The 14,204-nt window shown below is 47.3% G+C and overlaps 1 protein-coding gene across 2 annotated transcripts in view; it reads left to right on the top strand.

Moving 5' to 3' along the window:
- Nucleotides 1-14,204, top strand: part of LOC308127365 (plexin-B2-like) — a 95,724-nt gene that overhangs the window by 27,129 nt on the left and 54,391 nt on the right. For both annotated transcript variants that reach the window (XM_080492378.1, XM_080492377.1), the window contains exon 2: nt 6,602-6,639. The gene's annotated coding sequence lies outside the window, so the exon portion shown is untranslated. The remainder of the gene's footprint in view (nt 1-6,601; nt 6,640-14,204) is intronic.

Below are 14,204 nucleotides of genomic sequence, written 5' to 3'. Positions count from 1 at the left end.
CACCAGGGTGGAAACGTCACTGCATCGTGTCTGTAAAACCTGTTAAAACTGTTAATGCTGGACGAGGAGGCGGCTCACATCTGGTTCTACTCAGCAGGACTGACATTCCTCCCAGAGGGGAGGGGGGGTGGGGCGGGGGGGGGGGGGGGGGGTGGGGGGATATCTGGTGTTTGATGGCGTCAGTCTCTCCTCCCTCTACTGGGGTCACGACCTCCAGGAGTTTGTCATGTAAATGTAAACATGGAGAACTGTGTTCGAGCTGAAAGTGAAACTGAACCAGTCCGTGAAACTGACTCTGTTCCTGCAGGACTTCAGCTCCAGTGACTCACGTCCATAAAATGTCCGTCCAAACATTTCAGTTCAGTCCAACCATCGGGAAACGTCTCTGATTGCTTTTGTTTGACGGCAGAAACTGGACTCAGGTTTTTAACGGTGCTTCATGAATTCCTGCAGAACAACAGAAGAAACAGACCCGAAGGAAACGGAGTTGAGTTTCACCTTGAACTAGGAATCAGTCTGAATCAGGAATCAGTCTGAAGCTGGAATCAGAAGCAGGAATCAGTCTGAAGCAGGAATCAGAAGCAGGAATCAGTCTGAAACAGGAATCAGTCTGAAACAGGAATCAGAAGCAGGAATCAGTCTGAAACAGGAATCAGAAGCAGGAATCAGTCTGAAGCAGGAGTCTGAAACAGGAATCAGTCTGAAGCAGGAATCAGAAGCAGGAATCAGTCTGAAGCAGGCATCAGTCCTTGGAGCAGGAATCGGCAGCAGGAATTAGTCTGAAGCAGGAATCTGAAACAGGAATTAGTCTGAAGCAGGAATCTGAAACAGGAATCAGTCTGAAGCAGGAATCAGTCTGAAACAGGAATCTGAAGCAGGAATCAGTCTGAAGCAGGAATCAGTCTGAAGCTGGAATCAGTCTGGAACAGAAATCTGAAACAGGAATCAGTCTGAAGCAGGAATCAGAAGGAGGAATCAGTCTGGAGCAGGAATCAGAAGCAGGAATCAGTCTGGAGCAGGAATCAGAAGGAGGAATCAGTCTGGAGCAGGAATCAGAAGCAGGAATCAGTCTGAAACAGGAATCAGAAGCAGGAATCAGTCTGAAGCAAGAGTCTGAAACAGGAATCAGTCTGAAGCAGGAATCAGAAGCAGGAATCAGTCTGAAGCAGGCATCAGTCCTTGGAGCAGGAATCGGCAGCAGGAATTAGTCTGAAGCAGGAATCTGAAACAGGAATTAGTCTGAAGCAGGAATCTGAAACAGGAATCAGTCTGAAGCAGGAATCAGTCTGAAACAGGAATCTGAAGCAGGAATCAGTCTGAAGCAGGAATCAGTCTGAAGCTGGAATCAGTCTGGAACAGAAATCTGAAACAGGAATCAGTCTGAAGCAGGAATCAGAAGGAGGAATCAGTCTGGAGCAGGAATCAGAAGCAGGAATCAGTCTGGAGCAGGAATCAGAAGGAGGGATCAGTCTGAAGCAGGAATCAGAAACAGGAATCAGTCCCTGGAGCAGAACCGTGGTTCTTCCTGTCGGGCCGTCTGACCCTCAGGCCCGTTGATGAAATGAATCTCATCCTGTTTACAAGCTGCTTCACATCAGCTTCGGGAAATCAAACCTCCTGCTTCAGTTCGCTGAGGAAACGTCAGATCGTTCAGAAGACTCGTTTTCATCCGACCTTCCTCCTCCACCCAAAGCTCCTCTCTGCTCAGAGCTACAACTTTCTGACTTTTTGGTCTTTTCCTCACCTGTTTGGACATTTTTAACTCCATTAAGTTTCATGAACAGAAGAATCAAACGACGCGGCCCGGGCCAATGCTAATGCTAATGCTGAAGATAATACTGATGATGATGATGATGATGATGCACCTAATGCAGGCGTCGGTGCCAAATGAAATGCTGATGCTAGTACAGGTGCTAATGCTAATTCTCGTCGAAGTGCTATTTTGAATGCTGATGCAACTGCCAGATTGAATGCTTTGGCACAAGTGATCCACATCGTCATGGTAACCACAACGTGGCGCCGGGTAGATCTTTCCAACATGGCTGCCTCCACTGTCCAGACTCGCCACGCTTTGGTGAGGACGTCAGGAACAATCTGGTGTGTGTGTGTGTGTGTGTGTGTGTGTGTGTGTGTGTGTGTGTGTGTGTGTGTGTGTGTGTGTGTGTGTGTGTGTGTGTGTGTGTGTGTGTGTGTGTGTGTGTGTGTGTGTGTGTGTGTGTGTGTGTGTGTGTGTGTGTGTGTGTGTGTGTAGGATTTTAAGCAATTAGGACAGGAAACAGAGGGGTTGTTAGTTTGGCTTCTCTGTGGAATTAAGTTATGCACACACTCACACACACCAGAATTCCCATACTATCCACCCAACAAGCCGGTCTCAGCTGTGAAGCACATGCAGGAATAGACACACTTAAAAGCACACACACACACACACACACACACATGCACACAACTTCCTCTTGACCCATTTCCCAAACACAACAGACCACCTCGCTGTTTCATCCATCCCCCCACCATCTCTCTCCCTCTCTCTCTCTCTCTCTCTCCCTCTCTCTCTCTCTATCTCTATCCACTGGAAGTAAAGCAGAGCACTTCTGCTGTGTGTCACCAGATCAGAGAACACCCCCCCCCCCACACACACACACACACACAGTTAATCAGTGTTTATCAGGCCTGCAGGGTGAACTCTGCTGACTCCACTGCAGGACGACTGGGAGCAGAAACTCTTGAGACTCACTACAACTTTATTGTGGAGGCGACGCTCCGCTCCAGTCCCACTGAGGCTGTCGGTGTTTAACTGAAACGTCTGTGTCTTTACCTCTGGAATCGTTACCACGGGAACTGAGGAGGGATTTCAAAACAACACAGTCATGTTCTGGAGGTAATGTTTCTGTTGCAGTTCTTCGCTGCACCACTAGAGGGAGTCTGATGGACCGAGTCTGCGAACAGACCAATGCCAACATGTTTCCGTGAAGTGATTTAGTGATAATCTGAATGTTACAGGGGGAGATGCTCTCTAATCTGATGTTATAGGAGGAAGATGTTCTATAATCTGGATGTTAGAGGAGGAGGATGCTCTATAATCTGATGATAGAAGTGAAATGTGGTCTATAATCTGATGTTAGAGGAGGAAGATGCTCTATAATCTGGATGTTAGAGCAGGGGATGCTCTATAATTTGGATGTTAGAGGAGGACGATGCTCTATAATCTGATGTTAGAGGGTGGGGATGCTCTATAATCTGGATGTTAGAGGAGGGTGGTGCTCTATAATCTGATGTTCGAGGAGGATGGTGCTCTATAATCTGATGTTCGGGTGGGGGCGCTCTATAATCTGATGTTAGGGGATGGAGATGCTCTATAATCTGATGTTAGAGGAGGACGATGCTCTATAATCTGGTGTTACAGGATGGATATGCTCTATAATCTGATGTTAGAGGAGGACGGTGCTCCATAATCTGATGTTAGAGGAAATGTTAAATGGACTAACTTATATAGCACCTTCTCGCTGACAGCCGCCCCAAAGCGCTTTACAGAGCTCATCACATTCACACACCATTGGAGGCTGCAGCTGTGCAAGGCACTGTCACTGCAATGAGGAAGATGCTGATGAGATGGTTCCCACCACACACACACACACACACACACACACACACACACACACACACACACACACACACACAGACACACACTTCAGTGATGGAATTTCTCCAAGGGCTACAATAAAGTCCGGTTCTTCTTCTTGCGGATGATTTACTGATCCTCCTGGAGGTAGAGTGGACGTGGACGGCGCTCCGTGCCGCTTCGCGTCTCGTTCTCTCATGCTGTTCTGCTCCAGATGTCTGGACAACAGCCGCCCGCGACCTGTTGGTTTCCCGTTTGACCCACCAGCTGGTGGAGCGACAGCGACTTCCTGTCAGCCTGGCTGACCGCTCAGTGAAGCCGGACTGTTTCCTACTTGAAACCTCCGGTCGCTCTGATGTCAGTGAACTCGGCAGATCCAAGCTTCAAACCCACGACGACGCTTCCTGTTGGGTCTAATCCCGTCCTCTGGGTTCGTCCCACTGGCGGCCTCACTTCCACACACTTTCTCTGTCTGTTGCTCGCCGTGACGTCACGGCTGGAAGTGTGAAGCTGGTCGGGGCGTCGCTGCCTGGAGCCACAACGTGGTGGTGATGGAGGGAAACGCTGTGAGACCATGCTTCACCATCTGGATGTTAGATGCTGAGAACACACACACACACACACACACACACACACACACACACACACACACACACACACACACACACACACACACACACACACACACACACACACACACAAGCATATGGCTCTGTGAGATAGTCGAGACAGACGAGGTGGTTCTGTTGTAGAGCACCGAGGGCCTCCACACTGTTAGAACTGCTGCCAGACAAACTTCACTACACACACACACACACACACACACACACACACACACACACACACACACACAGCGCTCGGACCGCCGCTCTCGTCATGAAAAGAACCACGAACAGCTCAGAAACACTGAAGTGTCTGAAGTTCAAAGGAAAAAGAAAAATACAAAAAGCTTCTGTGGAAAATCAAGTTTGTATGAAAACAACTGTTTGTCTTCAACAGGTTTCCTCTAAAGCTGTAAACAAACAACTGAATGAAATAACAGGACAGACACAGAGGACAGAGACACAAACCACTCCACACTGGAACCTGGTTCAATTCCCTCAGTCTGTAAATAATGGCTGAAAACGTTTATTATTATAAATATTAAAAAAAAAAATTTTATTAGAGTATTTAGTTTATTTTCTTGTATAATAATAATAATAATGCATTCTATTTATAGGAACCTTTCACAACAGCCAAGGTCACCTGGCAATAGTTAAAAACGAGTTCAAACGTGACGTGTGGATGTTTTAGAATATCTGACCCTGATTCTGTTCATATATTTGCACATCATCATTATTTGGGTTAAAAAGCTTCACTAAGTTATGAGACTAAATTTGATCAGTGTTCTTCAGGTTAAGTAAACCTAGTTTATTTAGTCGTCAGGAACCTCCGCAGTTTGCTAACCCAGAACCCGTTGCAGCTAAAGCCTTAGCATCACCTGCTAGCATGATCAATCTCTAGGGTCGCCATGGAAACACTGGAATTATTCTTCAGGTCCGATCAGCTGAACCACGAAGTCTTGAGCGCTGTCATGAAAACATGTAAAAAAAAAAACTTTCAAACTGAATGTAGAGTTTCCCGGCGCTACGTGACGCTACCCGGCGCTACGTAACGCTACCCAACGCTACGTGACGCTACCCGGCGCTACGGGACGCTACCCGGCGCTACGGGACTCTACCCGGCGCTACGGGACTCTACCCGGCGCTACGGGACTCTACCCGGCGCTACGGGACTCTACCCGGCGCTACGGGACGCTACCCGGTGCTACGTGACGCAACCCGGCGCTACGTGGCGCTACTTGACGCGACCAGGCGCTACGTGATGCTATGTGACACTACCCGACGCTACATGATGCTGCCTGGCGCTACCCAACGCTACCTGACGCTACCCGCTACCCCACGCTACATGACACTGCCCGGCACTACGTGACACTACCCGCTACCCCACGCTAGGTGATGCTAGCTTACGCTACATGACGCTGCCCCGCACTACGTGACACTACCCGCTACCCCACGCTAGGTGATGCTAGCTTACGCTACATGACGCTGCCCCGCACTACGTGACGCTACCCGCTACCCCACGCTATGTGATGCTACCTGGCGCTACATGACGCTGCCCTGCGCTGCTTCCTGTCATGAGGCGCCCGGACGTCACTGAGCATGCTCAGAAGCTCAACAGTCCTCACAGAGTCTGTAGTTTCTGTCTGTTCGGTCGTCCCATTATGAAAAACTCCTTTAAATGATTTTTTCCTCCTTTATGTTCTCAGTTCTTGTCTTTTTCTCTGCGAGGCGTTTTGCCCGTCGGCGTTATGGCAGGGCGTCGCTCTCTCGCTGGATTCTCACCAATGAAACTGCCTTTAGTTTTAATGATGCCTGATGAAGAGCTGATTATTATTCTGATTATTCCAGCAGCTAATCTGCTTCTGTGAGAAAGATCAACCTGATTTCTGTGAATGAATTACATTTAGTTACCGCTTGAGTGTCTGCTAGCTGCTAGCTGCTAGCTGCTGTGCCGCTGACATTTATTTATTATGATTTTTTTGAGCTTTTTAACAAATTTTATTCACTATTTAAATTTAATTTGATTGAGTTTTAAATGTTAACTTTGTTTTGGCTTCAGTTTTATTGTTAGTATTAGTAATGTTCGTAAAACATTTTAAATACTTTAACTTTCAAATTTTGTAAATGTTTTGAATCCTAAAGTTTTAGATCACGTTGTTTTTAAAGTAACTTTTAAATGTTTATACGAATTCAACTTTAAGAAACGTTATTTTAAAAAGTACCTAGTTTTAAAGATGAAGAACGTCTCGGTGTGTAGCTCGAGACAAACAGCCTGCGGAGACGTTTTGTCTTCGTCCTTCCTGTTTGATTCGATCAACACGTTATTTTCAGGAGCTTTATTACGGCTGTAAAGAAATAACAGCATCTTCTCCGTTTCCCGCAGGAGGTCAGAGGTCATCCGAGGTCAACACACCTGAACAGGTAAACCAGACTTCCAGCTTCTTTGGGTTTTTATTTCCAGCCTTTCTTCATGAGCTTTTATTTTCTCAGCGTTTTATTCTGTGCCTCTGGACTCACTTCGTTCTCTCGCTCAGATTTTCCTTCTGTTTCTTCTCAACTTTTTTTTTTCTGCTCATTTCTAAGCTTTTCCTCCTCCGCTGCCCCTCAACGCTTCGTTCTGCTGCCGAGTCCACAGAACTGTGTGTGTGTGTGTGTGTGTGTGTGTGTGTGTGTGTGTGTGTGTGTGTGTGTGTGTGTGTGTGTGTGTGTGTGTGTGTGTGTGTGTGTGTGTGTGTGTGTGTGTGTGTGTGTGTGTGTGTGTGTGTGTGTGTGTGTGTGTGTGTGTGTGAGGACATTTCTTTCTATTGATTTCCTTTTTCGGACTCTCTAACTGAATGAAAACAGCTGATAAGACGTGCTGAAGGTGATTCCACTGCACAGCAGAGCTCACAGTCATTAATCCCGGTTCGATTCTGGAGGTTTGCATGTGGGTGAGTGAGACGGTCAGAAAACAGGAAGTGAGCGAGTCACTTTGTGTTGCTGTGGACTGGTAACGTGTCCCGGATGTGACCTGCCCTGCAGAATTTGAATTTTGAACTTGGAAATTGGTCAGAAGCTTCCTTCTCCAACACAACTGATGACATCAGCATTCGCAACTGTTGACCACTGGTGTCCTACGACCACTGTTTCAAGATGGCAGCCATATGGCCGGAATAAAAATGATCATTTCAGGAAATGGAGCTATTAACTATCTTATTCAGCCAAATGTTCTGTTTTTAATGTGCTGGTTGTGGTGATAGTTGAGTGGGAGTGTAGTTCAGTTTCCTAAATGCTATCTAATGTTAGCCCCACAGCTACGTAACAGTTTACATATTTAGGTGTAGTTTGATAGCTGCACCTGAATGAACAGGATGTGCCAGCGCGAGCGAGCGATGGGGCTTTATAGGAGTTTCACATAGTTACTGGATGGTGTTCCGATCACACAGGAATTAAACGGTTCTGGATGAACCATCGGGCTCGGTGTAGAGCAATCTTCTTATATTTCTTGTATCCCATACTTTTATGTGTTTGCTTGTAGTAAAGGTGGTGAGAGGATAACTACCAAGTCCTTTACTGCAAACACAGTTTCTTTTTCTTGTCTGAAGAAATTCCAACTTGTACATTTTGATGGTCAAGGACCATCAACTTCTTGACTTCTTCCACAGACCAGACTGACAGGAGCTCTGCGTTATATACCAAGAAGACACGGCGGAGGCCTTGAGATGTCCTTTGCAGTCCAAGCGAGAGGACAAGGGGAGTGGAAACACTTGACTTGTAGAGTATTTAACCCAGTTTAATGAACTTGGCCTGCTCCCCTCAACATTGCCAATTGGAGGACTGGATGAGGGTCGTGGTATTGAAGCAGCCATGGTTGGTATTGTTAAACTGTCTTCAGCCACAAATGAGATACCACAGGAGGTAATGGACACAATTGAGAGGTTTATTATCTTACTCTACGACTGAACCAGAAATAGATACGGCAAGGAGGAAGTTATTTACAAAGAGGAACAATGTGGAATCAATCCCTCCACCCGGGGCTGCCCTAGAAGAGCATGTCAAGAGAGCAGTGTACCAAGGAGCTCGGGTGGGGTCAAAGGCTGCTGTCAACACCAGAACTACCTTCACCGTGCACCATGGGGCCGGTCAAACACATCTGAGGGGGACTAAAGGCCCCGTCATACTCCATAAGAACAAGACGAACGTTCGGCGGTGCAGGTCCTGCCCAACAAAATTACGTAATTTCCTTTGTCCAGCTCCCTCTGGCTGAAGAAATTAGTTTGGGCTGTGCCAATCGTCCTGGTTGAACTATGGAGAAGCCGCTCTGCTGAAACTTCTGCTCTGCCGTGTGCTGCTCATGCGTGTTCCAGTTCGCTCATGACTATCAGTCATATTTTAATCATATTTAGCTTGTAACATCGTTTCTGTACCAGCGCCGCAGCTCGTTAAAATGTCGGAGTGCAGGCTTACGTGATGCACCTGAACGCATCACGAACAGCTGTCAGCTCCTGGAGTTAGAACCAGACCAACATGGCGCTCTGACAGAAACTCTCTTTATTACTGAAACAGTTCAGAGAAATGTGTTTCTGAAAGCTCTGGAGGACAGAAATAAACTGTTCAGTTGAAAAGTTTAAACGGCGCAACACAGACGTGTGGCTCCTGTGAGGGGGCGTGGCCTGCTATGAGGGGGCGTGGCCTGTTACGAGGGGGCGTGGCCTGTGAGTTCGGCAGCTTCTTATCGGAGTATGAACAGTCCTGCCGAAAAAGTTTTCTTTTCAGCAGCTGGCTGACGTCACTGCCCAATTTTCTTCTTGTTCTTATGGGTTCAAAAGGGAGGATGCAGGGGCCTTAAGAACCCTTCTGGACATGCCTACCAGAACCAGGCCAGTCCAGTTGTGCGCTGGTGTCCTGCAGTAAGGGTTGTGTTTGGCAGAGAAGCTCAGTTCCAGTGCACGGCCCTGTTCCTGTCCAGCTGAGTGTGGATCGTCTTCCCTGTGAGAGACCCTGGATTTGGCCTCACTTGATATTAGTCTTGTGAGACGGAAGGAAGGTTCTCCCATTGTTCACGTTCAGGGCCTGTTGTTCTCTGCTGCATGTGTGTCAGAACAGAAACCAACAGCACCAACTAGTGGCCCAGCATGGAAGTACATCTCTTTTCTGCTCCTCGGTTCTCCAGATAAACTGTCAACACTCAGCCCAGTTGGCTTCTGACTGAAGTTACAGATGAAAACCAGGAGAAGAGTTTCCATCCCGAGTTCAGAGGAAATGATTTGGAAGGAGAGAGACGAGGTGATGAAATGAGGACGGAGGAGTGAGAAAGAAAAGGAAGAAGTTATGAATCGATGGAGGGAAGCCAGGGAGAATGAAAGCAGCTGAAGGAAAAGAAAATACAGAAAGAATCAGAATGGAGGGATGAGGAGAAGTGGAGGGATGGAGGGATGAGTCGTTTGTCTTCGTCCTGCTGCTCTTTCTGCCTCCTGGATTTCTCTCTCCTCCGCTCTTCTCCTCCGCTCTTCTCCTCCTCTCCTACTTTCTTGTCCTCTCGTCCTCTCTTCTCCTCTCCTCATCTCGTCCTCTCCCTTCGTCCTCTCTTCTCCTCTCCCCCTCCTCTCCTCCTCCTCTCTTCTCTTTTTCATTTCTCCTCCTCTGTTCTCCTCTCCTCTTCTCTTCTCCTCCTCATTTCTCGTCCTCTCCTCTCTTCTCTCCTCCTCTCTACTCTTTGCCCCTCTGCTCCTCTCTCTTCTCCTGCTCCTCTCATCTTCTCTCCTCCTCTCATCTTCTCCTCTCCTCTCTCCTCCTTTTCTCTCTTCCTCCTCTCGCCTCCTCTCTCCTCCTCTCTTCCTCCTCTCTTCTCCTCTCCTCTCTCCTCCTTTTCTCTCTTCCTCCTCTCGCCTCCTCTCTTCCTCCTCTCTTCTCCTCTCCTCTCTCCTCCTCTCTTCCTCCTCTCTTCCTCCTCTCTTCTCCTCTCCTCTCTCCTCCTTTTCTCTCTTCCTCCTCTCGCCTCCTCTCTTCCTCCTCTCTCCTCTCCTCCTCTCTCCTCTCTTCCTCCTCTCTTCTCCTCTCCTCTCTCCTCTCTCCTCCTCCACTCTCCTCCTCTCTCCTCCTCTCTCTTCCTCTAATCGTGGAAACGTTTCTCTGCTGCAGCTTTTCTTCCTCGTCTCATTCTTGGTATCTTCTTCTTGTCTTTCCTTCATCCCTCTTTCTTCTGTGGCGGTCAGAAGACGGCGTGATAAGAAATGGCAGCATGCCAGAATCCCGCCGCCCGTCACGCTCTGATCTGCCGTGGCGGCGAGCTGATGGACGTTTAGAGGAAAAGACGTGAAGACGGTCAACAGCAGACACACTGTTGATGTCAGACATGTCAAAGTGAGTCCGCTCTGGAACCGACCCGTGACCTTTGACCTCTTCTGTAAAACTCATAACAAGTCAAACCAACACGAGAAGCTGGAGGTTTCTTCTCTTCCCACAGGCAGGATGAAACTTTTCTTTAGTTGGACCGTGTCGGGAAGAGCAGGAAGCACCGCTTGAACGAAGAGCGGGAATCACAGCGTGAGAACGAAGAGCAGGAACCCCCGACCCGGACCGAAGAGCTGAGATGACAAATCTCTTCCACTGCGAAGGAACAAAGTGACACGGCTGGAAAAGCTAAAGGCTCATGTGAGAGCAGCGCTAATGTGAGAGCAGCGCTAATGTGAGAGCAGTGCTAAAGTGAGAGCAGCGCTAATGCGCCGCCGCTCTCTGTCCGTCTCTCCACTCACTAATAAACAGAGTTTAGAGGAAACGCCATCCTGCAGCTCAAACACTCAACGACTTCCTGTCTCTCCTGCTTTCTCAGGAGGTCGCGACCTGCGTGACTCAATGCTCAGTGAGCAACATTGTGCTAAGTACCAGATATGAATGTCTTTCTTTTGACACGATGCTTCTGGTTCAGTAGATCACTGAGCATTAGTACCAGATGCCTTTCGTTCAGTAGATCATTGAGCATTAGCACAGGTTGCTTCTGGTTCAGTATTTCATTGAGCATTAGCACAGGTTGCTTCTGGTTCAGTATTTCATTGAGCATTAGCACAGGTTGCTTCTGGTTCAGTATTTCATTGAGCATTAGCACAGGTTGCTTCTGGTTCAGTATTTCATTGAGCATTAGCACAGGTTGCTTCTGGTTCAGTAGATCATTGAGCATTAGCACCGGTTGCTTCTGGTTCAGTAGCTCGCTGAGCATTAGCACCGAATACTTGTGGTTCAGTAGATCATTGAGCATTAGCACAGGTTGCTTCTGGTTCAGTAGATCATTGCGCATTAGCACCAGTCGCTCTGTTTCCTGCTCACCAGTTAGCTGTTAGCTTTATTTAAAGCTGCTGTTCTTCTTTAAGCTCTTTTCTCATCACTAAGACCGATGTTAGCATTAGCTACCCGTGTTTCTCACGTTGCATCTTCCGGACTTGAACACGAAGCTGACGGTTAGCTTTAGCATTATACCACCGCACATCGTGAGGAGACAGTACAAACCACTGCTCCACTGCACCACCCAGTTGTCTGTGGAAACACGATCTGAGAAACCAAACGGTAACCTTTTCTCTGAGCTCCGTCAGTAATTGGATTTTGACTTTCTGTAGTGTGTGTGTGTGTGTGTGTGTGTGTGTGTGTGTGTGTGTGTGTGTGTGTGTGTGTGTGTGTGTGTGTGTGTGTGTGTGTGTGTGTGTGTGTGTGTGTTGGGGTCAGCGTGTGATCAGAATATGCAAATTACCCTAGTGGTAGGCTACCGGAAGGTTCTACCCTGTCAGAGGTAATTTACATATAAACGAATCGCCAAACAGAAGTAAATTGTTATTTACGGGTTGACAATTACTGATCACTAGCGGTAGGCCACCAAAGTAATGGATTACTGGAGTAATAGATTACTAAGGTAATGTACCAAGTGTAAGTTATGCAAAGCTATAAAGGTTGATTGGAGTAAATAGTCAGTTATCGGCCAACAGCTTTGAGCTAAAAAGGGTCGCCTGACGGGAGGAACCTCCACGGGGTCCAATCGCGAAGGCGGTCCACCAGTGGCACGACCGGTCAACAGGCGTGACGGGTCACTCCTTTGTTGACAACTGCGGGTCAGTGGCGTGACCTACCGAAGCGCCTGTGGACCCACAGGAGGCGACTCGCTGGAGTAACCGGGGAAAAGCTCAAGCTGCGAAGGCGTCACAAATGGCTATTGACCTATCAATGAACAACGGTACTTGATTACGAGTGATGATTAAATTACGGAGAGCAACCTATGATTCAAGTTATCAATGAAACAAACCTGCGATTTGTAAGTCAATAACTGAGGGGAGGCTGAATTACTTCGGTGGAGTGGACCACCGAAGGTGATCTGCAAGTAATTTAGAATGGATTGTTAATCAAACAAGTTTGGTTATTTATCTAATAACAATCGGGAGTAATCAAGGAGGAGTTGGAATTAATTAAGTAAAGTCGGGGTTTACTAATTAAATACAATGAGTTATTTGAATGAGCTAAACCATTGAAATTGAATTAAATGCAGTTAGGATTATTAATTGGATAAACTTGCGCTTTATGAATTAATAATACTGGATAATTGGATGCTGAGATGCACGAAAACCACTTAAAAATGATTAAAAGCACTCTTGAGTATTAATTGAATAAATTGACTAATTTATTAATTAATAAAGCATACAAATTATCTATCTGCAACAAAAATAAATGAACAATAGCTTAGAGACAATTCAAGTTGTGATTAGGTTAACTGGGTAACAGATCAATCAATAATAGTGCGGGTAATTAACCACAGAAAATGCGATGAAACACTTAAAATTATTTAAAAGCAATGCGGGTTATTCCCGTGGAAAACCTGCATTCATTCGCCAACGCCTCCTAGGTGTGTTAAATTACCCAAAGCGTTAAAATCATTGAAATTGATTTAAACCATTCAAACTATTAATCAATTGAATATTACCGTTACTTAATCAAAGTCGGGGCACCAGCTGAAGTTAGGGTCTTAAACGAAACATCAGTCTTAAAAAAGAAAGTTCAATTAAAATGTTTAAATTATTATTTCTGATTGAAATGATAATCGCAATTTAACTGAAGCAGGAAAGGAAGGCTGTAAATCCGAGCACTGACTGTTACAACCAGCAGTTGTCGCTGAAAAGCACACAAAAACCACCAAGAATCGTTCAATTCAACTATTAAGTGTTTATTAACAAACGTCTATTCCTAAATCATCAATCTATGAATCACATCTAATCAATAAACATCAAGCAAGATCTCATAAAACAACACAATACAAAACAAAGCCAGCTAATAAAGTGTGTGTGTGTGTGTGTGAGTGTGTGTGTGTGTGTGTGTGTGTGTTCGAGTGTGGGGGAGCGATGTGTGTGAGTGGGTGTGTGTGTGTTCGAGTGTGGGGAGCGATGTGTGTGTGTGTGTGTGCGGGTTTGTGGAGCGAAAGGGGCGTGACTTGGTGAGAGGGTAATGACCACGAACGTCCACCAGAGGGAGGTAGACGTCGGCGGTCCGGTGTAAACACCCGATCTGGCCACTAGGTGCGCGTCGGCGCGCGGGGCAGTTGTGATGACTTAATGCAACCACCAGATGGCGGTACGAGCGGTTGCAATTACCCACGCGACTACCAGAGGGCGCCAAACGGCTCGGCGACCCGGCGAGGAAATCGATGTGATTACCCACCCGGTCACCAGAGGCGCTCGGCGTGCTCTGCCTGGGATAGCGTGACGTCACTGAGCTCCGCACGGGCCGTAGCCGTCGGGAGCGCGCCGGATTCCTTGTGGCCGAGAAATCCGAGCCGCAGTGAACTACACACGGTCCCAGGGACGCACTGAAAGGAGGCGCTTGGAGGCAGCGGCGGCCGTACCGTGCGCTGGTTAGTGAACAGGGAAACAGAGGAGAAGAGGAGAGAGAGAGAGGAGAGAGGAGGGGGTGTCTGACTGTGTACACTGACGCGACCGCCTCAGCTTACACGTACAGAGTCCAAAAACGGCTGTTCA

This window comes from Lipophrys pholis (genome assembly GCF_963383615.2).
Source record: "Lipophrys pholis genome assembly, chromosome: 22".
In the NCBI taxonomy this organism is placed as follows: Eukaryota; Metazoa; Chordata; class Actinopteri; order Blenniiformes; family Blenniidae; genus Lipophrys; species Lipophrys pholis.
This window is presented reverse-complemented; position numbering and strand designations above follow the sequence as displayed.